Below are 22,326 nucleotides of genomic sequence, written 5' to 3' on the forward strand. Positions count from 1 at the left end.
TTCATAAGCATGTGAATTCATGCCAGACCCCAGGCTGAAGAAGTTCAGGCCATCGAAGGGCATGTCCAGGAGACGCAGTATGCAGTACCCAGGCCAGACTGCAAAATCTGTCAGGAGGCTTCCTTGACGTCTTCAATAAGGGCCTCAAAGCCATCCTGCATCTTCTCTTCAGGGATGTGCACAGCTGCCTCAGCCATCACTGATCACCAGCCAAAGGAAAGTTTGGCCAATGCAAAACAGGTGTTGACGCCCAGGAGACCTAAGCTCAGAGAGCAGAAAATCTTCCTGCCCCACGCGTCCAACCTTTTGCCTTACCTATCCAGGGGAAAAGACTGAAATTAGGTGGTCTTAAGGTTCTCCTTAGCGGCCTGTACCACCAAACTATGGAAGCGTGGGTAGAACGAAATCAAGTAGTCCGAAGGGGCCGGCCTTTGCTACTTGGCCAGTGTGCGCTCCACTGTGAGGACTGATGCCGGTTTGGCCCACAGTTCCATCAAAGGCCAGAGCACTGCCTCATTGAAAGGCAGAAGTCTCCTTTTTTGGACCAAGATGTCGGTCAGGCCATACTGCACCTTAAGCAGAGAGGGGGCCCGACAGCCCAAAGGTGTCAACCACCTTCATCATCAGTCTCTGGAAAACTGCTTGTGGCTTGCCAGTGATAAGGTTGACCTCTGGCGAGATGTCCAGGCCACTTGCTTCCTCCAAGTCTGCTGCCAGGTCCATCAAGTCACCTTCTAACCCATAAAATTCCTCTGGGTAATCTGACTTCCCTTGGGTGTAAGAGTTCCAACACAGAAGAGTCAGGATGCCCTTCCTCATAAATGTGCTCTAGCTGGGAAATATATGCCCCTTTTCGGGAGTGGAAGGTACTGTCTCGCAACTCAGGCGCCATCGCCAACGGATGGTGCTGCTGAACCGGGACCATAGGTCAGGGAGGTGACAGTCAGTGCGCCCCCAGAGCTCCCAGATTAGGAAATTCCCTGGAGCAGAACTACTCGTACTTACTGTTGACACTGGAAGCTAAGAGGTCCTCTTGAGAAGTTCCACAACAGGAGAAGATCTCCTCCAGAACTTCATAACCGTGCTCCCACTCATGGGAGGCTTAGGTCGGTCTGCTCAAGGCATCCGCTGAAACAGTCTTTCGTCCAGCCAGATGAACCGTCGTCCGAGAGACACTGTTCTCCAGATCCCAGAACCACAGTCGCATCGCTTCTCTGCACTGGGGCAATGACCCCACACCACCTAGTTTGTATAGGTAAAGCATGGCCACTCTGTTGTCCTTCAGGATCAGCACAGTAGCTTTGGCACCCTATACTACTTTTTACAAGAAATAATTCAGGGCGCGAGGAGCAAGGCTACCAGGTTCTGTCACTGAGCCGACTAAGGGGATCGACCCCCTTACTTGTACGTTGGACCATGTGCTCTCCTTCTCTGCGCACCTCGCTCACTCCGGGGTGTAGGTCGACATATGCTGCACCTACTTGGCAACCATCGGTGCCTACAGGAACTCTGGGGAGGAGGCATGTCCCTCCTTTAACCTGGTGGTTAAATGATATCTGGCGGGCCTCACCAGGCTCTACCCGCCCATCAAACCACACCCTGTGTGGGACCTCGATGTGTTCGGGGCGCTAGCGCACAAACCTTTCGAACCAATGGCGTCCGCACACCTCAGACTGGTCACCATTAATATAGCTTTGCTGGTGGATCTCACTTCTGCTCGCAGAGTCAGCAGAGAAGGAGAGCACATGGACCAACGTGCAAGTAAGGGGGTTGATCCCCTTAGAGTCGGATCAGTGACAGAACCTAGTCCATTTACTCTTGTATTGGCCCCTAGTAGCCTTGCTCCTAGCGCCCTGAATTATTTCTAGGTTTGTCTGAGACAGGCTCAGATGCTTCAGAGTGACCTACTCAGGAACCACGCTGCTAGGGCTCATTTCTGTGGAGCCTGGTGGATGACGCTGCTTCGAGAGAAGGTGAGCTGGGCCCAGCTGCAGGTGAATGGGTGGCCTGTCCTAGAGGCTGATGAGCTCTGAGAACCAAGGTCTCGCCGGCCACCATGGAGCTATCAGAATGATGCGGAGGTGACGTGACTTATCTTGCAGATCACCTTGTGAACCAGGTGAGTGGGAGGGAAGGCATATGCCGTTCCACTGTATCTGGAAGGCGTCGCCCAGGGAGCCGGGGCACTTCCTGTTGACGCTGGTGGCAAAGAGGTCCACCTGAGGATGCCACCAGCTGCTAAAGATCTCCAGCAGGACCCAATCGTTCAATTGCCATTCGTAATTATCTGCTCCCAATCTGCTGAGCCTGTCCGCTTCCAGATTTGACTCCCCCCGGGAGTTGGAGAGCGGTTGGGTAGATGTCGTTCTCCAGGGGCCATTCCCACCGGTTGACCGCTAAGGTGCACAGCGGGGGGACCTTGTGCCACCTTGCTTGTTGACATAGTAAATGCTGGTGGAGTTGTCCATCTGGATGAGGACAACCTTGCCTCCAAGGAGCGGAAGGAAAGCTTTGAGAGCTAGCCAGATCGCTTTCAGCTCCAGCCAGATGATGTGAGACTCCTGCAGGGACCAGACTCCATGGACACCGATTACCCAGCGTGGCCCGCCCAGCCCACCAGGGAGGAATCCATGGTGATGGGGAATTGAGGAGGTGCCTGCCAGCAGGGCCTGCCAGTCCGCAGGTTGCAGTCCCTGGACCACCATGTGAGGTCTGGGTGGAGAGGAGTAATGCCGACTAGCTCCACTAGGGAGCCCCACTCCAGATTCCATGAGGCTGCGAAGTGCAGCTGTAATCTCCTCTTGAGTCTTGCGTGGTAAACGGCCAGTAGGACTGCCGCCATGATCCCCAGTAAATGCTGGTACCACCAGGCCGAGGTGACCTCTCGGCTGAGGAAGTGACCAACAGCCCTCTTGATGGCCATATTGTCCCCAGAGGGGAAAACTCCATCAGAGCTTGTATCCCAGATGAGGCCCAGAAAGGACAGGCTCTGCGTAGGCTACAGCTGAGACTTCTTGAATTTGATAGAAAATCCCAGCTAGTGGAGTGTGGCCATGAGAGTGTTAGGGAGAATTCTCTTATAAGGCTAATTTCCCAAACCTAGCGAGTCCCTCAGCAGCTTTGCTGGATTTTTTGGGGTTTGTTTTTTTCTCCTGCTAAGAGTGAGACTCTTTTTCTCCCACTCTTAGGCATGATTTAAGGTATGTCTTTGACTTATTGTGTGCTTATGGGCTATGGGGTCTTTTACTCCATAGGGTATCATCTGTTTTAGTGTGCGTGTTACACAGCACCCTCAGTGCAGTAACACAGGGGCGTCATAGTGACCCCCAAACAGACTCCATACCTTGGGACTGACTACTGTCTCCTAGGGCATGTAAAGTGACCATTGGCTTTACTAGTCCAAAATTGTGAACAGAACCAGTACAAACCATTGATTGTGGAAGTACTGGAGGGGGTTAATTAGATTGCCCCTGGGTCTGTTTCCAAGTGGGCACTGTCCAGTCCCCCCTTGTCGAGTTTCTGGCTGGTGGCAGTGGTTACCACGCGAAATATTCCACCGAAATATTTCCTATGGGATTTTCCCATTGGTTTTAAACGCACCACTTTTTGGTGCAATGTTAAATATACCGCCGGTTTATTTATTTAATATAAAATCACCGGTTGGGTCTTTTCGCCAGAACTCTTTTCCAAAATGGCGTTTTTGTCCGTCTCTGTAACTCCAACCAAGGTCGGGCCCTTTGTTCCACTTTTTGGCAGGCTTCTCCACAGAAGCCCTCTGTCTGGGTATCCACAGGATGTGTGGGTGGGGGAATTGGCACCCTGGACTGCGTTACCTTAGCAACTCAAGTCGCACTCTGTTCTGATTGGCCCAGTGGTGAACCGCCCGGCTCACCACTTAGCATGTATGAGTGACAGCTAGGCTGTTGAATGGGGGTTTTTCTGCATAAAAGCAGGGCTTTGGGGACTGGAACTTCAGAAGTCGCCACAGGACCTAAGAAATCCAAAGAGGGGAGAAGCTGAGCCATCTGCAACGACACCACCAGTGGAGCCCTGCTGCAACGACCTCACCACATTCCCGACGACAAGAGGAAATCTTCTACTGTAAGAGTCTTCTCCCTTTGAGCTGGTGGAGACAACCAGTTCGCCATTCATCTTCCAGGACGTCCCTTGGTCGAATCGCCACTGCCAAGCACCCCGGCGGCTGGACAGCCAAGCTTCACCACTGTGACCGTGAATAAAAGGAACGCACCTTTTAACCGAACGAACTCCGTGGCTGGTCTCTTCCCTGGGCAGTGCAACGACTCCAAGTTTCCTCCTCGACGAGATCTTCTCTTCCCCTGGACGAAACAACGAACTGCACCCGCTGCCAGGAACAACTGCCACCGCTGGAGCTTCCTCACTCTTTAAGGTACTGTGTTCCGCCTGGTCTCCCTTTCTGCGGATTGCTAAAGGTGACCCTTAAATCCTTGGCTTTCCAACTGGGTTGGCCCCCAGACCTAACTATCTTTCGCATCAAACCAACCTCCTTTGAACATTTCTGCAAAGACTTGAGTGCTTTTTAAACTGTGATCTTGGGCACATTTCGCCTTGCTTCATTTAAAGTGGGCCTGGCCTATGAACTTTGGCTCTGCAGTAGATTCTGCCTTCACTAACTTGCTGTGGTCTTATAAAAGTGTTGGGAACTGTTTTATTTTCATGCCCTGCCTTTTTCTCTCCCTTTTACTTAATTATTGGAGTGCCATCTAAGTTACGCCCTGACATCTGTTTTCACAAATAGTGGTGTTTTGACCTAGACTTGTCTAATTATTAAGGGAGGTGTGTATACTTTTCTGATTGTGTTTGAACTTGCTTTGATTTATAGTGCTTAGTGCATTTCCTAAAGTGTTTTTTAAATAAATAATTATATACTTTTGATACCAAGCTCTGGTCAGTGTTTGCTTGCTCTACTGTGTTTTTAGCCCTATTGTGTATCCTCTGTATACTGCCCTACTCATCTTGAGAGAAGTCTGACTGCTCAGCCACAGCTACCAGGTAAATCTGGGTGGTGCAGACTGCTACCAATTGGGTTTACTGCTTACTCCTGTAGTCTTAATCTTCTTGCAATGTTCCCCAAGGGAACTGCACAGGATTCTGCCTAACAGAGAGCAGAGGTGGTGTGATGCACCGAATCCAGGGATCTCACCCATACGAGCCAGTCGTCCAGGTATGGGTAGACATGGTGGCCCTGAGGGGCTGCCACTGTATTCATTAACCTGGTAAACACTTTGGGGGCGAGTTGAGGCTGAAGGGTAGAACCTTGTATTGGAAATGGCAGCCCATGATCCTGAACCGCAGAAAGGATTGATGAGGCTGCCAAATCGGGACATGTAGATAAGCGTACTTCAGATCCAGGGAGCACATCCAGTTTCCCCTGCACAGTCTCTCCACTATGAGTGCTGGCGTAACCATCTTGAATTTTTGAAGAGGGAGGGAGATGTTGAGGGTGGAGAGGTCCAAGACAACTCGCAGGCCAGCCTGGTTCTTCTTTTGTATGGTGAAAATCCTGGAACAGAAGCCCAAGCCTCACTGGGAGGTTGGGACTTCCTCCCCTGCCTGGCTCTCAACGAGCGACTGAATTTCCACCAACAGAGTGGCTGTCTGAATCTGTGGGGAGGGGAGGAGGGAGGAATCAGTAGGCGGTACCCTGTGCATACTACGGAGAGGATCCAGGGGTCCGCAAATTTCTGATGCCAAAACTGCTTGAAGGGCAAGCCTGCCCCCCCCCCCCCCCGCAACAGAGACACGTGGACCCGAAGGGGCACGTCATCCCTTCTTTCCCTCTGAGATTGTTGCGGAGGAGGGGGACTGAAAGAAGCCCTTGCCCCCCCCCCCCTTTTGTTGTTTGTGCCGGTGCCAACTCGGAGAACGGTCAGATTGTCTAGACCTCTGTTCTTGGAAGCCCCAGAAATCCGCCGAACGCCCACCCCATATCCCAGCGTTGATACGACTGGGTATACGCCTTGGGCGTGGCCTTCGTTAGGATAAAGACTTCGCAGTTTGGGACCTGTTTTTCTTTTTTTCTAGTTCCTCATCAGTGGTGGAGTGAAAGAGGTCACAACCCTCGAATGGAAGGTCCAATATGCGTTCCTGAACATCTGGGTTGAACTTAGTAGCCCAAAGCCAGGCAGCCCTTCTCATGTCCGTGGCGATGTATATGGCCCGGCCAGAGGTATCGATGTGGGCAACGGTGGACTCCATGGTGTCCTCTGCTACCAGTTTGGCCTCTGCCAGCCCTGCCTTGAAGCGTGCCTGGCTCTGCACTGGAAGTTCTGGAAGGAAGTCGGCTATTTCCTGCCAAAGCCTCTGGTTAATGGCTGCCAGCATAGCATCTGTGTTGGATTGACGAAGGTGCAGTGAGGCGTTGGAATAAAGCTTCTTTACGTAAGCCTCCAAGATATTCTCCTTGCCTAGCAGCACCGAAGACGAGGAGGCCGAAGACGACTGAGGCTTTGAGTAGAGTGACGCTGCACCTTTCACAGAAGGGTGCGGTTGAGGGTGTGCCAACAGCAAGAGTGGATCCCCGTCCATCTGCCTATACTTGGCTTTGAGGCACCGATTCACAGGCTGGGCCGAGTGTGGCTTGAGCCACCCCTTCTTGGCCAAGGCGACAACCTCCTTCTGCATCAGGATACCCTTTCTAGCGGCAGGGCGTATAGTGAGGACCTCATCCAGGACCCCCGCCTCGGGATGAGGGAGCACAAAATACTCTGCCAAACCTGCTAGCAGCTCTCGGAAAGCCTTGGCTGATGGTGTGTCAGGGTCCTCGTCTGTGTCCACCAGGGTGTCCGGCTTGTCTGGAGCGGGTGGAGGAGTGCTGGGCACCGAGGGCTGGAGTGTAGGAAACGCCTGGACTGTGGGAGGCAGGGGAGCCGGAAATCGAAGGAGCCAGCAAGGGGAGTAGGGGCTGAACCGGGTCCTGCAGTGCCAGAGCCATAGGAGGAATAACTAAGAGCAGGAGGAGGGGCCGGAGGGAGCATGTCCCTGATCACATCCCGAAGGATGACACCCATCTGAGGAGATCTCATCAGAGTGAGTAACTTTTCAAAGAACCTCTCCTCACAGGCCGCTGGGGTGGTAGGTGATGTTGACGGGGTAACGGGCGGTGCATACTCTTGTCTAGTCGGTTGCGGAGTAAACCTGTCCTGCGCAGCTGATGGTTAAGCTGTAGGCTATGTACCTGGTTGACACCAGTCCCACCTTTTAACTCGTTCTCTCACCTGCTCCGCTCCAGGGGGTGGTATCGGAGGAGCAGCCATTTTGTCTGGAGCGGCAGCCATCTTGTCGAGATGCTTGCCACGTGCCGAAGTCGTGGTGCTTGTCTCACTGGGCCCGGCCTCCTCCAGGACTCTTGGCGGTGGAGCATGAGACCTACCCTGCACCTCAGGATGGGGCCTGGTAGGCGTGTTGCCCTTGGCATCATCACCAGTAATGCTGCATGCAGGCCCCCCCTTAGACATCTGGCCAGTACTAGGGCGTAGCCCCTCGGGTGTACACCCGGTAATAGAACCTTGCGGTCCCTCAGCACTGTCTGCGGAAGGATCGAATGACCTCCCTCGGCCTGGCGGCCAGTAGCTGCAGTAGCCTCAGTACCTGTGCTGGTGCGAGAACCTGAAAGGTCTCACCCGCTCGGGCGTTGCCTTGGAAAGGAGTCACCCTTGTGGAGTGCGATGGAAAGAAAAGCGGCACTACCTTGGGCCTTGACTGATGTCTGACGAATTCCTTTAAGTCCTCTGGAGGCAACTTCTCGAAGAGCTCACTCCACTGAGCTAGCCTGGTCTTCAGAGCGAGCGGCGTTAACGTGTTGCCTGCGGTACAACCCTTCCAGCCATGGTCGGGGTCAAGGCACCGGAGGCAAAGAATGTGGGGATCGGACGTAGGGAAGAGCCCCGCGCAGGGTGGACACCTGCTGTAGCCCGGGGAGGAGCGTTGCACCATAGGACCGAGTACCTGATTGATAAAGAAGACAAAAAAGACAGAAGTATCCAGGGAAGAGCATGTGGTATTACAAGGCTGAAACCAAACCCAGGAGCGCTGGTGAAATCGGGCCGTTCCCGTCGCCGCGGAAAATGGGACTGAGGAGTGGCGCCAATGGGCAGAGTCAGAGGAGTGCATGCGCACAGGGGCGTGCCTCGGGCGCCTATACATTTAAAGGTGAAGAAGGATTTTCAGGTGAAAATGGTTCCCTCTCCCATCCCTAGCGGGGAGGGGACAGCCACCTAGGAAATGTTATGGCTTCATTGGATAAGAACGAAGTTCAGTAGAGCACTAGAATATATAGATCACTGTGCTGATCATGGGTAAATATAATGGACCCTGCTGCTGGTGAGGGGTTTTTGTGAGACTGTGCCCTTCCATCACAGAAAGGTTAGAGTAGGCTTGGGCAAGAACCAAAATCTCACAGGTGCTGAGTCAGTGATATTAAATGTGTAGTGTTTTTGAGTTCAAGAAATTATTGAGCAGTCTTGTCACTTGGCATTATGGTGATTTTATCACACACTTAAAGCCGACACGCGTTTCGACTTGAGATGGGTCTTTTTTCAAGGTGTGTGTTGTCTCAGGAGGATAGCTTAGGGGCAACATGCTCGCCTTGGAAGCAAGACGACATGGAGCAACACAGGTTCGGTCCCTGGGTCTGCGCTTAGAAACCGCTGGGTATTAAGCTTGTTATAAATAACCTATCATTTCACATCATCATATGCGAGATAACATGCATGTTGGTAGTGAGCTCTGGATTAGAGGTCTATCGATATCGCTGTGACTGCTCATCTTGATGCAGAGGCCCTAAAGTTTTTTACTCAACAAGAGCCTCTGATACAGTTAATATCACTGATCCAGGGACAGTGTGATTTTGGCTCTTACCCAAGCCTACGCATCATTGGATAAGACACGGTTTCCCCATTTCTCCATGAGGAAAACGCCCTGTTTCCCCCAAAACCCTGATAGCCTATTGCAATAATTCCGCTTCCCCCATGGGAAAAGTAAGGAAAGCTTTTTTTCAGCACCCTTTAGGCCAAACTTCCAACTGTGGCCGAAAGAGTAAAAGCCCCAAAAACCTCCCTTTCAATTATGGTGTTCCTTCAGGTTAAACTGACACCCAGGATTGCAGGTTAATCAAGTCCATGCACCTGAATGCTCTCCAGGAGAGGGCAGCGAAGATCTTCACCTTCATCCACAAGACGAAGGGTGAAGTTTCTCGGTCAGGGGGTCCCGCGGAATGACACTGCGAGTAGCAGGCGCCTCCGTGCAAGGAAAAGGACAAGAAGTAGCAGCATCGGCAGAGGTCCCGTTATCCAAGTGAGTCCTTGTACCGACAGTCCTCTTCCAAGAAGTCACCACTCCAGAGGGACCCCTGAGCGCAGGTGCCTTTTCCTACCCAGTCCTCCACATCAGAGAAAGGGGAGAGCTTCCGCAAAAAGATGTTGGACATCTTTGCCAAGGGGTCAACTGCTCTGGAATCGGCGCCTGTGGCACTTATGGCGTAATCGGTTTCGGCACTACAGAGCCCCACCACGTCTGTGGTCACCAGCAGGGTACCCTCTGGAGGCCACTCCCGTACGCCTATGGTCTCTGGCCCAGACAGAGATCTCCCGGCACAGACAGACCCAGACTTTGGGAGCAACAGTGTTGGTGCTGCCGCTCCGTGGAAATACGCCCCACTCGCTAGGGAAACCTTGTCGTGAATGTGTGGAATCTATGACTAGGAGGGTGTCCAGATCCCTTTTTGGGTTTCAACCTATGGGTTGAAGGCAGATGAGGGATTTCCGTGAGGAATTCTATGGGGAAGGTGAGGACCTGCTGGGCCTGGCAGAGGACCTGCAAAGAGCAGTGGCTTCAACACCTCCCGGGAAATGGAAATGTTGCCAGCTCCACAGGAAAGCACCACACCACCTTCCAGCACTTGAGGGCTAAGGTGGCCAGTACTCTGAGACTACCTGCTCTATTCAGGTCCAAGCTTCAGTATGCACCTTTGTAGTATTCTGGACAGTGCCCCCAAGGAGGAGAAACTCCTGGCCTTCACTGTGGAAGTAGAGATCCCCTGTATTGGAGGTGTGGGAGAAACCTGCCTCTGTTCCGGCACTGAACATGGATCTGGTGAGGAAACACATTGCGCTACCTCTGCTTTGGCCTTTCTTTCTCCCCATGCTTTGCCCGAGTGCTTGGCGGTGCAGACTGAGACGGCTAGCCTGAAGACCTCTACTTTCCCATTCCTTCCTCAGGACAGGAAAGTAAGAGGTTTGACGCATTGGGCAAGAAGGTGTTGCATCAAGCATTCTTGCACTGCAGGCCGTAAATGCCATTCTCCTTCGGCCTTTGGACTGCAGTGGCCAATGCACCCGAGTATGTCCTAGAGAGAGAGAGAGAGAGAGACACTTGGGCTGATGGCAAAGAGGTGGCACATCAGATACTGCAGTCTGGACTGAACACAGCAGACTCTGTGGGAAGGGCCATGGCCACTAGCACAGTGGCTAAATATGTCGGGCTTTGCAGCTGCCGTCCAGTCCAGACTTTTGGATATGCCATTTGACAGCCATAACCTTTTTTGAGCCAAGGCTGACGATGCCCTCCAGAAGGTTCCCTCGTCCAAGGCGACTGTGTTTCGGGCTTTGTCAGGGGTCAGAAATGAAAGCCGGACAAAAAGTGGTCTTATTTTTGGTTATAGACTTTTGTTCAAATTAAAATGGTTGGGAAAATGCCTCTCTGGCCCTATTCTAAAGAGGAGATTCCCTACCCAAAAACGCACAACTAAGGATCTGTCTTTGTCAGGATGTCCTAAATCAAAAAGCTGTTCTGTGTCCTAAACCTTCTATCCTGACCCTCACACTAAAACAGAACAAAAAAAGTGACAAGGAAAGGTCTATAACCTGTTATTTGTAAAAGGCGTTATCAAACTAAAAGTAGAATGGTTTTAACCTAAATGGTCTCCAGAATGAAAAATACCTTAATTCCAGAGGGTGCTTCCCTTCCCCTGGATCCTTCACAGATATCGCCAATGCCTCTGGGACTGACTGTTCTTTATGTGTTCCTTTACCCAGAACAATCTTTTTATATGAACACAGTTCGGTCTTTTAAGTTCTCTTCCAACAAAAGTTCCTTCTTTTAACACAAACCCGGTTTCTGATTAGCATCCTTGTAAGTTTGTGATTTGCCTGCACTTTCAACTGCTTGGTTTACTCTCCTGCCAGGACTTCTCTGTGCACTCTCAAATGCCTTACAGTTTCTCTTTACTGTTCAAGTAGGATTTGCCCTTCTTCTTGCCTTGGTATCTAGCTATTTAATTCTTATATTGCGCCACTAGCCCGAAGGCTTCAGGGCCCTCACAGGACGAAAAACAAACGAGAAACAAGAGGAGTCTGCCATTGGTAGATCAGAAAGAGAAACCACCAAGAGCTTAGCCTGTATCTCGGTCAAACACAAATGTCTTTAGGTGTTTACTAAATTGAACAGTTGAAGCACAGACTCTGAGGTCCGGGGAAGGGTGTTACTCAAAGCTGGTGCCCAGGCATCAAAATTAACACCACCAACTTTCTTAAGAAGAACTTGAGGTTGGTGAAGTCTGAATTTATTAGAATGTAACCTTCGTCTGAACAGAGTTTTATTGTCTCTGGAAGAAAGATGGGCTAGGAGCTTCACCTGTGAGACATTTAAAAACCATAACTAAACCTTTAAACTGAATTCTTTGACCGACTTTGAGCCAATGCAATTTCCACCTGGCCTCAGACACATGGGATTGACGTTTCAAACCACCGACAGCCTGTACTACTCCATTTTGTATCACTTGCAACTTTCCTATGTTGGCTTGGGAAGTACCCACTAACAAGCTGTTGCAGTAGTCCAATTTCGTATTGACAATAGCAGCAGCCATCAAGGCTCTAGTTGTCAGAGATGGGGGCGAATCTGCCACAGCAGGTGAACATAGTAGGAGTAGGAAGATTTAAGATGGGAAACCTGTTTCTTAAAAGATAGATGAGGATAAAAAAACTCTGTTTTAACAGATTACGAGACTTCAATTACGTTACCAGCGATTGAGAAGCTTTTGTATTCTAGATCAAGTTTTTCATGTATTGTTGTGTGCCAAGGATAAGCAACTCTGTTTTACAGTTATTCAAGGTCAAAGAGTTCGCAGCCATCCAAGCCTGTATGGCCAGAAAAACCTAATTGATACTTTCTGAATCTTTAGTGTAGGAACCAGAGAGCTCAATCACAATCTGGTTATCGTCCACGTGGTTTGAGAACTGTACCCCCAAGGAAGCAAGGTGGTCACATAAGGGTATTGAGTATATGTTTAAAAGCAGAGGCGATGAACACGAACCCTGTGGGACCCCACAGGTGAGAAGAACAAGTTACTTTCTTACCTGGTAACGTTCTTTCGATGGGATGGTCCGACGACGTATTCCATATCTATGACAGGTAATGTCCACAGCTGTGCTGCTTTGGAAAATCTTTGGCGTCTGCGTCCTGCGTCGATGACGTCGATGCGCCGTCCCTGAGGGCCTCCTCAGACGGCTGACGTCACCCGATGTGATAAGTAGGACGCACAACGCCCATAGCCTCAGTTATAGTTTTTTCCCAGAACGTGTGCCACCAGTTTTCTGCCAGTCAGACACACAAGGCCTTGCGGAACGCAAGCTGCAATCGCAAAAGAAATTCTGCAGCGGGGAAGGCAGGGAAGGAGCGATATGGAATACGTCGTCGGACCATCAAATCGAAAGAACGTTACCAGGTAAGAAAGTAACTTGTTCTTCGAGGGGACTGCGTCCTCCGACGTATTCCATATCTATGACAGACTCCCAAAGCAGTACCAAGCAAGGAGGTGGGAAAGAATTTAGAATACAAATTTAGCATGCCCAATCAAATTGCGGAATAGAGAACTGCCTTGCCAAAGGCCAGATCTTGCCCTCTGATGGAATCAAGGGAATAGTGACGTACAAAAGTATGTACTGAAGCCCAGGTGGCTGCATCACAGATGTGACGACTAGGAACTCCCCTCTGCAGGGCAGTAGACGCAGCCACTCCTCTGGTAGAATGGGCCCGCAAGCCAGCCGGAGGGTCCTTACCCGCCAAGCAGTAACACTCGGAGATAGCTAAAATAATCCAACGAGACAAAGTCTGTTTCGTCACAGCTGGTCCCAAACGCTTTCCAGCGTAACCAATGAAAAGTTGATCGTCCACTCTGACCCGGGACATGCGCGAAATATAAAAGCTCAACGCTCTCCGAGGATCAAGCCTATGGAGCCTCTTCTCTTCCTTACCAGGATGTGGAGGAGGATAGAACGCCGGGAGAACAACCTTCTGGTTCAAATGAAATTCCGAAGCCACCTTCGGAGGAAAAGAAGGACGAACTCTAAGGACAACCCTGTCCTTATGAAACACAGTGAAAAGTGGCTTAACTGAAAGTGCCTGTAACTCACTCTGCGAGCGAAAGTAACCACAACCAAAAACACAGTTTTCAGAGTCAACAGCCTCAAAGGGCAAGAATGTAAAGGCTCAAACGGAGCACCCATAAGAAACTTAAGAACAAGGATCCCAACCTGGCACCAAAAAGGTGACAGAGGGAACACATTAGTGAGCCCTTTCAAAAACTGCGAAATTAAAAGGAATCTTAAAATAGGAACACTCTTCAGACGAGCGCTTAAATATGGACAGCGCCGCCAGGTAACCTTTAATGGTCCCCACTTGCAAGCCCCTGTGGGCCAAAGAAAGCAAAAAAGACAAAACCATGGGAATGTCACATTCAAAAGGATCCACATTCTGAACTCTGCACCAGTCGCAGAACTTTCTCCAACGGCAACCGTACAGAGACTTTGTTGCCGGCCACCTGAGCAACACCTCCATCACGTCTTCAGGGAGGTCCCAATCCTTATACCTCAACCTTTCAGAAGCCAAGCGTGAAGATTGAGGGATCTGACCTCTAGATGAAGAACCTGACCCCCCTCCCGTGAGAGCAGATCGTCTCGGTAGGGAAGACGACGTGGAGGGCAGATGGACAAGTCTAGAAGGTCCGGGTACCACGTCCTCCGGGCCCACGCCGGAGCAAAGAGGATCATCTGGGAACCGAACCTCCGTAACCTCCGCAGCACTTGCGGGATGACGGGGACTGGAGGAAACGTGTACAGCAGTGGGAATGACCACTCCACCACGAACGCGTCTCCTAAGGCTCCTTTTGGAGGAAATTCCCGCGAGCAAAACCTTTCGCACTTTCGGTTGACACTGGAGGCGAACAGATCCACTTGAGGGGTCCCCCAAAGGGCAAAGATCTCCAGGAGAATCTCCTGAGCCAGCTCCCACTCGTGAGAGATTGTGCTCTGCCTGCTCAGAGCATCCGCCGTCTCGTTGTAGTCTCCTCCCAGATGAACCGCCGAGATCGAAACCTCCTGCTGGATGGCCCAGAACTCGAGCTGCATCGCCTCCCTGCACAGCGGAAGTGACCCTGCCCCCCCTTTTTGTTGAGGTAGTGCATGGCCACCGTGTTGTCCGTCAGAATCAGGACACTCTTTCCACGCACAGTCGGCAGAAAAGCCTTCAGGGCTAGCCTGACGGCTCTCAGCTCCAACAGATTGATATGGAGTCTGGACTCCGACGGAGACCAACGACCGCTGACTGTCAACTCGTTGGCATGAGCTCCCCACCCCGTGAGGGATGCGTCCGTCACGATCGTCACCTCCGGCCAGGGCAGCCAAAATGGGGCCCCCTTCATCAGATTGCCCTCGACGGCCCACCACAGAAGGTCCCGGGCTACCGAGGGCGGCACCTGAACAGGGTCCGACAGCCTGCCGGAGGACAGACCACTGGAGCTTGAGTGCCCACTGCAAAGATCTCATCCGCAGACGAGCCTCTGGCACCAGAAGAATGCAGGATGCCATGAGGCCGGTCTCAAGAAATCGGACGCTGGGAGATTCTGGGCAAGCTGAAACTTGTGCACCATCTGCTGAATGTGAAGAGCCCTCACCTGGGGAGGAAAACACTGCCCCAGGGACGTGTCGAGCACTGCTCCGATGTACTGGAACCCCTGCGTTGGTTTTAAATGGGACTTCTTTAAATTGAGGGAGAAGCCCAGCCTGTGAAGGGAGTGGCAGGTGACGGACAGATGATCCAGCACTTGCTTGGGAGAGCTCCCCCTGATCAACCAATCGTCCCAGTAGGGGTAAACGTGAATCCCCCCTTTCCTGAGATGCGCTGCCACCACCACCATGAGCTGTCAATCCGAATGGCAGGACCCGAAACTGAAAGTGTGAGTCGCCAACTGCGAACCTCAGGTACTTCTTGTGCTTGGGATGGATCGGCACATGGAAGTAAGCATCCTTGAGGTCGAGAGACACCAACCAGTCCTGAAGTTGAAGGGCCTGGAGGACTTGAGAAAGTCACCATCTTGAACTTGTCCTTCCTGAGGAGTTTGTTCAAACCGCGCAAGTCCATGATGGGTCTCAATCCCCCGTCTTTCTTTGAAATCAAAAAATAAGGGGAATACCATCCCTTGTTCCTCTCCGCTACAGGCACCAGTTCTATGGCGCCCTTCTCCAGCAGGGCTTGAATTTCCTGCGCAAGGAGCGGATCTGGACTCTTCAAAGAGAGGTTTCCTGGTGGATTGTCGTGAGGCCTCTGCCGAAAAGGAAGACGGTAGCCACGGGTTATGATCTCCAGAACCCACACATCCGAAGTAATGGCTTGCCACTCTACAAGATGCTGCGCCAGCCTTCCCCCAACCAGCGAACCATGGGACCTGGCCTCATGACAGTGGTAGCGGCTGCGCCGTTGCCCGAGGGCAAAGAGGCAACTGCCCAAGCGGCCTTGAAACCTCGAGTACCTTTATTTCCACCTCTGGCACTCTTACGATGGCCTCTCTGACTGCTAGCTCCCCTCGCTTTACTGAAGGAGGAGTAATAGCGAAAGGAACCTCCCCTCCATTGCTGCCCCCTAGGACGAAAAGGCGGAGGTTGGCGAACTGCAGCGCCCAACGACTACGTTGCAGCTTTTGAGGTCTGCAACCTCTCAAGGCTCTCGTCAGCCTTGCTGCCAAAAAGGTGTTCACCGTCAAAGGGCATGTTGAGGAGCCGGGACTGCACATCAGGAGCGAACCCAGTCTTCCGCAACCACGCAAACCTGCGCATTACGGTGCTCGCCGCCATGGACCGGCTGACACAATCCGCCAAGTCCAAACCCGACTGAACAGCCTCACACATAGCATCCTTGCCATCCTGAAGCATAGCAAGGAAACCATCCCGTTCGTCCCCTTTGGGAATATGTTCAGCCGCTAATGCAACACAGTTCCACAGAGTGTGTGTGAAACGAGACAAGGCACATATGGAGTTGGCCGCCGAAAGCGCCATACCCCCAGAAGAAAACACTTTCTTCGCCCAGCCATCAAAATGTTTGTCGTCCCTATCCGGAGGGATGGTAGGATTCGACGCCTGCTTTGCCGGGGCCGTAGCCGCCTGCACCACCAAACTCTCCGGGGTGGGGTGCCTAGACAAGTAGCAGGGGTTGCTACTGGCTGGACGGTATTTTCGCGACAAAGACTTACCCACTGCTCGAAGACTCTCCGGAACAGTCCAAGCCGCCGCCATCCTTCTCTGCAGAGCCATATGAAAAGGCAAGACCGGGTCAGTGGGTGGACCGAGATCAAGGATGTCCGTGAGATCATCCTGAACGAACTCCCCCGGGGGAGCTCACCAACCCAAGTACTCGGTAACCCGAGACATAAGGCGCCGATATGACGAATCGGCATGAGTGCCAGGCTCCGGCCGACAAAACTCCACCTCTGGAGAGGTGTCCAGACCATTGGCATCATGCAGCGACTGCCTCAGGTCATCAAACTGGCTATGGCCCGAGATAAGGTCATCTGGAACCGGAACTGGAACCAGGCCGCCATCAGAGCCTTCATCACCCTCTGAAATGTACTCCAGGCGGGGAGAGGAAGACCTCTGCGGACCAAAGCAGTGCCGGACCTTAGCCATAGCCTTTCTAGGGGCAAACCCCGTGCCACGGGGCCCCTCCGACACCACCGCCTCGAAAGGCGTTGAGGGCACCGAACGAGTCGGCGTCGACGGAAAAGGCGTTGAGGGCGCTGAACGAGTCGGCGTCAACAGAAAAGGCGTCGAGCGAATCGGCGTCGACGCCAGCTGCAACGCCTCCAGCATCTGTGGCGTCGACACAGTCCTCGAAGCCGGAGCTCCGAGCGTGTCTCTCGACAACCTGGTCGCCGACGGCATCGACGAAAATTGTCGACGACTTCGGCGCCACAGGCGTCAACGTTTTCTTCGAAGACGGCACAGGATCACGCGGTCTCGAGCGTGTCGAGGACCGGGACCTGGAACGGGCATGGCGAGAACGGCTACCCTTGTCCGAGCGGGACCTCTCCCGCGAGCCGTGCCGACCACTCGAGCCCGAAGGCGTACGGGCGGTGTCTCTCGACCGTTGCCGACCGACCCCACTCGGAGGCGCGGACGGACCGGTGCCCTGCGATTCCAGAATCACTAGCATCTGCTTGCCGAAGGAAGCCCATTCCTCCGGTGTCGCTTGCATGGAGGGATAAGCGACCCGCCGACGGGCGGAGTCCTCGGAAGAGGACGGGGAAGGCGACCTATGCCGGCGCTTCCTGGAATGCCTAGAAGAGGTGGAGGAGTGGCTAGACCGACTCCTGGAAGGAGACCCAACGGACTTCCGACGATGATGCAGAGAGTCACCCCTCGAGTTATCGGTCGAAAGCCCCGCAGACCTCGACTTCCAGGGCTTAGACACGCTGCCTACCGACAGCTTCTTCTTGCGTTCCCGCAAGGCCTTTGCAGTGAGCGACTGGCAGTCGACAGTCGTCCGTATCGTGGGCCTCCACGAGGCACCAGAGGCAGGCGTTGTGCGAATCCGTGACCGACATCTTGGACCCACAGCCCCACAGTTCTTGAAGCCCGGACGCGGAGTCGAAGATGAGAACGACATCGCCACGGACAGGTCTACACAACAAACCGAACAGGTTCAACGAACCGAGATTAGAAAACAGCAAACTCCAACGAGTCGAGGCGTACCGAGATTCATGAAGCGAACACGTTCGCGGAAAAAAAGGAACTGAGGCTATGGGCGTAGTGCGTCCTACTTATCACATCGGGGCCGTCGGAGGAGGTCCTCGGGGACGGCGCATCGATGCAGGACGCAGACGCCAAAGATTTTCCGAAGCAGCACAGCTGTGGACATTACCTGTCATAGATATGGAATACGTCGGAGGACCCAATCCCCTCGAAACATTGTTTGTGATTGAGCATTCCCTTTAACCACATTGGCCGTTCTCGGTCCAAGAAATGATTTAAACCAGGAGGCGACAGTGGGGGCTCATGTCTTCACTTTGATCAGTCTGCCCGCCATTAAGAACGTGATCGACTAAATCAAAAGCGGCAGAAAGATCTAATAAAATAAGTAGTGCCATACTGCCCTTCTCAATTATGCCTGCAATAGAGGATGTCTGTGAGAATCTATTTGGAGGAAGCACTGATGTAGGTATCCGCGAAAGGGAGAGATGTATGTTAGGCAAAATTGCATGCAGTACCCTCTGGGACCACCACACACAATTAGGACTACAGGTGTAAGCAAAACCAACCTTTGGTACAAGTTACTAACCTGTAACTGTTGTTCTCCAGCATGGGTCTGGCATGGATTCACATGCTCATGAATATTCCCCGTCGTCAGGCTAGGAATCCTCGGTAAAGAAAAAATCAGTATCAGTTTCGTTTCTGATCTGTCTTTCTTAGTAGTAACCAATCACTGATCTCTGGGTCATACTGCCCCCAGCCAATAACTGCCCTCTCCCTAAGCCCCGCCTCTGGCAGCCATCCTCAGATTTGGTAGCACGCACAGTGGCAGTATGACCAAGTGAAGAGCCGCAGAGGGGCAGGTGGGAAGGTTCGCATGTGAATCCATGCCAGACCCATGCTGGAGAACAACAGTTACAGGTAAGTAACTTGTTCCTTCTCCAGCATGGGGTCTGGCATGGATTCACATGCTCGTGAATAAAAGAATACATAGCAGTATACACATGCACAACCACAGGAGGTGGCAAAGGATCAACATTAAGCATTACATCCAAAACTCAACATTAAGCATCTCTTACCTCCTCACCAGGCTCACCTTAGGCGAACAGGTTGCGCAGCACTGCTTGGCCGACCCTGGACTCCTCCCTGGAGTCCCGATCGACGCAGTAGAATCTTGTGAAGGTGTGCGTCGACCTCCACGTAGCAGCCCTGCAGATGTCCAGCAGGGGCACACCAGACAGGAACGCCGTAGTAGCAGCGATCGCTCTGGTCGAATGGGTTCTCGGACGGCCAGGCAGAGGTCGGTTTGCCAACCGGTGACAGTGCATGATGCAGCCGGAGAGCCATCTGGAAATGGAAGTCTTCAAGAGAGCCTTCCCTTGATTAACAGACCAAAAGTTCACAAACAGTTGTGACGTCTTCCGAAAACTTTGTGCGGTCCACGTAGAACTTCAGCGCTCTAGCTACATCCAGCCAGTGCAAAGTCCTCCCGGCCGGCGTCGAAGGCGACAGGAAGAAAACTGGCAACACCAAGGGCTCGTTGAGGTGGAAGTCCGATGGCACCTTGGGTATGAAGGAGGGGTGCGTCCTCAGCACCACCCTCATGTCATGAAAAGTAAAGTATGGAGGCTTGCAAGATAGGCCCTGGATCTCTCCCACTCGTCTTGCGGATGTGATGGCCACAAGGAACGCTGTCTTCCATGACAGGAACTTCAAAGGAGCCTAATGCATAGGCTCGAACGGGGCCCCCATGACCCTGGTCAGCACCACATTAAGCTCCCACGCCAGGGCAGGAGCCTTCACCGGCGGGAACGATCGGAATAGTCCCTTCATAAATTCCTTCACCAGGCGATGAGACCACAAGGACGCCCATCCCGTAGTCCTGGTATATCGGGAGATGGCAGCCAGATGTATTTTGATGGAGGCGTGAGCCAGTCCAGCTTTGGCCAGCGACAGTAGGTACGGCAGTACTTGAGGGGCCATAATCCGCAGAGTGTTAATCTTCTGTGCACGGCACCAGAGAACCTTTTCCACTTATGACCGTAACTCTTAAGAGTTGAGGACGCCATGGCTTTTTCAAGAACCGCTCTGCAGTCAGCCGGGATATCGTACCCTCCAAACTCTAGTGCTGCAGGAGCCAGGCCTGCAAGTTCAGCGACTGTGGGTCGTGATGGAGAATGGCGCCCCTTCTCTGGAGAGAAGATCTGCGTCCGCCGGCAGCTTGACTGGTGGAGACGTTGACAAGTCCACAAGGTCCGGGAACCAGATCTGCCTCGGCCACGCCGGTGCGACGAGGATCATTCCCCACCCGGACTTCTTGAGCTGGTTGCTGAGGCAGAGCAGCAACGGCAACAGAGGGAACGCGTAAAGAAACAGGCCGTCCCAGGGGAACGAGAAAGCATCACCCATGCTCCTCGGCTGCGGGAACCTGCTGGCGAACCTCTGACACGAGAGTTTGTCGCCGTCGCGAAAAGGTCGATCCGGGGTTTGCCCCATCGTCGAAAGAGCCGATCCACCTGGTCCTGACGTAGTTCCCACTCGTGGCACGAGCGCAGCTCCCTGCTGAGTGAGTCGGCAATGGTGTTTTTTATTCCTGCCAAGTGGAAGGGAACCAGAAACATCCCCTGGGCGACGGCCCAGTGCCACAGATCCTGGGCCTCCTTGGATAGGGCTGGGGATCTGGTGCCCCCCTGCTTCCGTATGTAGAACATCGTTGTGGTGTTGTCGGTGAAGTACCTCACCACTTTGTCCTTGAGGGACAGAAGGAACGACTTGAGCGCCCAGAACACTGCTCGGAGCTCCAGAATGTTGATGTGGAGAGACCTCTCCTCCGGGAGCCAAAGGCCTCTTGCGTGGAGATCTCCGGTGAGGGCCCCCCCAACCCTCCAGAGAGGCGTCTGTCGTCACCCGTCTCCTGAAACGCTGGGGTTTGAAAGCCCGTGCCTGTAGTGAGGTGAGCACGGGTACCCCACCATAGGATCGCCCGACGGAACTCCTCGTCGAGAGGGATCCTGTCCTCCAAGCAACCTGTCGCCTGAAACCAGCGGGCGTCGAGGAACTCCTGTAGCGGACGCATCCGAAGTCTGCAAAGGGGTACAAGATAGATGCATGAGGACATCATCCCGAGGAGGGACTTGATGGACCTCACCCTGGCTACGTCCGTGGCTAGCAGGCGCTGCACCTTGCCCAGGATGGTCTTCCTCCTCTCCTCTGACGGGGAGGCCAATTGCCCCACTGTATCGAGCTTCGCTCCCAGAAACAGTGCTACTTGCGACGGAACCAGGTGGGATTTGGGGTAGTTGATGGCGAACCCCAGTTCCGTGAGCAGCCGGATGGTCCTTGCTGTGTGTTCGACAGCGAGTTCTCTTGTCCTTGCCCGGATTAGCCAGTCGTCCAGGTAGGGGTAGACATGGATCCCCTGCAGGCGCAGCTGCGCTACCACTGGTGCCAGGCACTTGGTGAATACCCTGGGTGCCAACTTTTATCCGAACAGTAGGGCTCTGAATTGGTAACGGCGTTCCTGAACCACAAACCTGAGAAACTTCCTGTGCCCTTTTAGAATGGGGATGTGGAAGTAAGCATCCTCCAGGTCCAACGACGATAGGAAGTTGCCCTCCTCCAGCCGTCCCAGCACGTGCTGGAGGGCGACCATCCTGAATTTCTGTGCCTTGATGTATTTGTTTAACCGACGCAGGTCCAGGATGGGGCGCCAACCGCCTGTCTTCTTTCTGACGAGGAAGTACCTGGAGTACACTCCGGAGCCCCGGAGCCTCCTGGGGACGAGCTCGATGGCACCTTTTTTGAGCATCGCCCTTACCTCCAACAGCAGTTGAGGGACGTGATTCTCCTTCCTGGCCACGGGCGGAATGAGAGGGCACTTATTTTGGAATTCCAGCAAGTGCCCATTGGCCAGGGTGTCCAGCACCCAACGGTCGGTGGAGATGGACTCCCACACGCTGACCAACTTCGTCAGCCGGCCTCCCACCGGGGTGCTTCGGTGGGGGCCCGACGACACGGCCGGGTCCGTCTTGCTTGGAGGCGGCCTTGCTGCCTTGGCGACGGCGGCGGGAACCCCATTGCTTGCCGTGACCTCTGTAGGCCTCCTGGGAAGACGAGCGGGCCGCCTGGCGGTAAGTGGAAGAGCCACCGCTGGATCCTTTGGAGGCACCCTGTCTGCCTCCGGAGCTCCGAAAGGGCTGTCGTTGTTGAAGTACCCCTAGGGCCCGGGCCGTCTGAGTCGGTCTTGATGGCCTGGAGAGACTCGTCCACCGCC

At 53.2% G+C, this 22,326-nt stretch overlaps 1 protein-coding gene across 10 annotated transcripts in view; it reads right to left on the reverse strand.

Moving 5' to 3' along the window:
* The window catches only part of SUN1 (Sad1 and UNC84 domain containing 1), a 1,235,850-nt gene that overhangs the window by 213,077 nt on the left and 1,000,447 nt on the right, over positions 1-22,326 (reverse strand). The gene's annotated exons all lie outside the window — the stretch shown is intronic.

This window comes from Ambystoma mexicanum, chromosome 2q, assembly GCF_040938575.1.
Source record: "Ambystoma mexicanum isolate Mex_15411 chromosome 2q, UKY_AmexF1_1, whole genome shotgun sequence".
Lineage (NCBI taxonomy): Eukaryota > Metazoa > Chordata > Amphibia > Caudata > Ambystomatidae > Ambystoma > Ambystoma mexicanum.